This window comes from Dama dama, chromosome 5 (genome assembly GCF_033118175.1).
Source record: "Dama dama isolate Ldn47 chromosome 5, ASM3311817v1, whole genome shotgun sequence".
In the NCBI taxonomy this organism is placed as follows: Eukaryota; Metazoa; Chordata; class Mammalia; order Artiodactyla; family Cervidae; genus Dama; species Dama dama.
This window is the reverse complement of record NC_083685.1, coordinates 125172864-125175252: the sequence shown is the minus strand read 5'-3', so window position 1 is coordinate 125175252 and position 2389 is coordinate 125172864. Positions and strand designations below refer to the sequence as shown.

General features: G+C 44.0%; 1 non-coding gene across 1 annotated transcript; it reads right to left on the bottom strand.

Moving 5' to 3' along the window:
* Nucleotides 1–1438: 1438 nt before the first annotated feature.
* LOC133058086 (U6 spliceosomal RNA) lies at nt 1439–1541 on the bottom strand. Its single transcript, XR_009693210.1, has one exon. It is a non-coding gene; the product is annotated as a U6 spliceosomal RNA (small nuclear RNA).
* Nucleotides 1542–2389: the final 848 nt, after the last annotated feature.

Genomic DNA, 2389 nt, shown 5'->3' with positions numbered 1-2389 from the left:
GCCCTGTTTATCTACTAAACAGGTGCATCTCGGGACTTGAGCAGGTTTAAATTTCCCCAGTGGATCCTGGATAAATATAAGATACGTGTACTTTACAGAATAGAAACTGGTCTCCAGGAGGCCAGCGGGGAGAATTCAGGAAGGGACCCTTGGCTTCTGATCATTGTCTCTGCTAACCTGTCCTCCGGCCCCTCCAGCAGCTGAAGGCAAAACTATGTGACCCGGAGTATCCCTGTCCGGGAGGAGAGCAGAGGCCCTAAACCCTCAGGGAATGTCGGCAATGCGGGCTTGGCACACAGGGAATGTGGGGAATGAGTCCACAGTCCAGAGTTCAGATCTCACAGTTTGGCTTTGCCCTGCCCTTACAGCGTCTGCCTCACATGAGGGGCTCTGCTTGGGGAGCTGTGAATCCTGCTTCTGAATCATATTGCTTTTCTGAGCCCGTGGGTCTTATTATAGCTAAGAAGACTTCACCCAGTCTGGCTCAGGCTGCAGAGAACTAAATATGCTTTCAAAATACTCCCTCACTTGGGGTCCAACACGAACACACAGGCAGCTGTCTTTACTACATCAATGTCTTCTGCCCTTCAAAACTCATTTCCCTCTGAAGTTGATTTTTTTAAGAAATGGAAGTATAGTTGATTTACGATGGTCTGTTAGTTTCAGGTGTAGAACAAAATGATTCATTTATATATATATACATATATATGTATATATATTCTTTTTTGGATTCTTGTAATATCTTATTACAAGATATTGAGTACAGTTCCTTGTGCTATACAGTAGGTCCCTGTTAGTTACCTTTTTGTTTTTGGCATGTGAGATCATAGTTCCCTGACTAGGGATCGAACCTACTTCTCATTAGAAGTGTGGAGTCTTAAGCACTGGTCTGCCAGGGAAGTCCTATTTTATTTTAAGTAGTAGGTATCTGTTAATTCCAAACTCCTAATTTATCTCTTTCCCCTTTGGCAACCATACCTTTGATTTCTAAGTCTGTGAGTCTATTTCAAACAAATTTTTTCAATATTGAAAATTTCTGGGAAGATTCTCAGGAAACTAGCATTTTAGTTGCCTCACGGAGGGGAACTGTGAGATGAGGGATGGGAGGAAGACCCATTTTTCATCCTTCTTTGTTTCTTCTGAATTATTCATGTGCATGAATAGATATATTCCAAAATAAATATGATAATTTTTTTAACATAAGGTTTATAAAACTGTGTGGAATTTCATTTAACTCCTTTTTTATTTTCTTTTTAAAAAATATTTATGTTTTATTGAAGGATAATTGCTTTATAATAGTATGCTGGTTTCTGCCATACGTCAGCATGGATCAGCCATAGGTATACACACATCCCCTCCCTCTCACGTCCCACCCCTTCCCACTCCTCTAGATTGTTCCAGAGCCCCGGGTTGAGTTTCCTGAGTCATACAGAAATTCAAAACTATGGAACACTTTACAAATCTGCCTGTCATCCTTGCACAGGGGCCGTGCTAATATTCTCTGCATCGTTCCAATTTTATTATGTGTGCCGCCAAAGCACACCACTTAACTCCTTTTCTTCCAAATCAGAATTCTACCCTCGTCTTACTCAGCTCCCCTTTTCACAAGGACCACATCTGCCTTTGACTAAACACTCACCGTGGCCTAGGCGTTGGGGTCAGCATCTTCTGTTCGTGATCTCACTTTCTCATTTAACAAGCCAGGAAATTCCCTGGTGGTCCAGTGGTTGGGATTCCTTGCTCTCCCTGCCGAGGGCCCGGGTTCAATCCCTGGTGGGGGAACTAAAATCCCACAAGCTGCATGGCATGACCAACTAAACAACAAACAAAAACACAAGTCAGTGAGAAGGTTCTCTAGTCACCCAAATTCTACAGGTGAAGAAACTGAGGCTTTGAGAGAGAGGTCCCATAGCCGGTAAGTATCAGATCTGCTATTCAAACTTGGGTTTATTTGACTGGGCCCCAGTTAAGAATCTGCCTGGAATGTGGGAGACACTGGGTTCGATCCCTGGGTCAGGAAGATCCCATGGGGAAGGGAATGGCAACCCATTCCAGGATTCTTGCCTGGAGAATTCCATGGACAGAGGAGCCCGATGGGCTACAGTCTATGGGGTCCCAAAGAGTCGGACACAACTGAGTGACTAACACTTTCACTTTTTTTGTTTGTTTGTTTGTGTTTTTAAAGAGGGCTTTGTTGTTGCTTTTAAAATCTTTATGTATTTATTTATGGCTGTGCTGGGTCTTCTTTGCTGGCACAGGCTTTCTCTAGCTGCGGCAAGGGGGCTCCTCATGGTGGTGGCTGCTCCCGTTTCGGAGTACGGGCTCTAGATGCACGGGCTTCAGTAGTTGTGGCTCATTCGCTTAGTTGCCCCTTGGCGTATGGAATCTT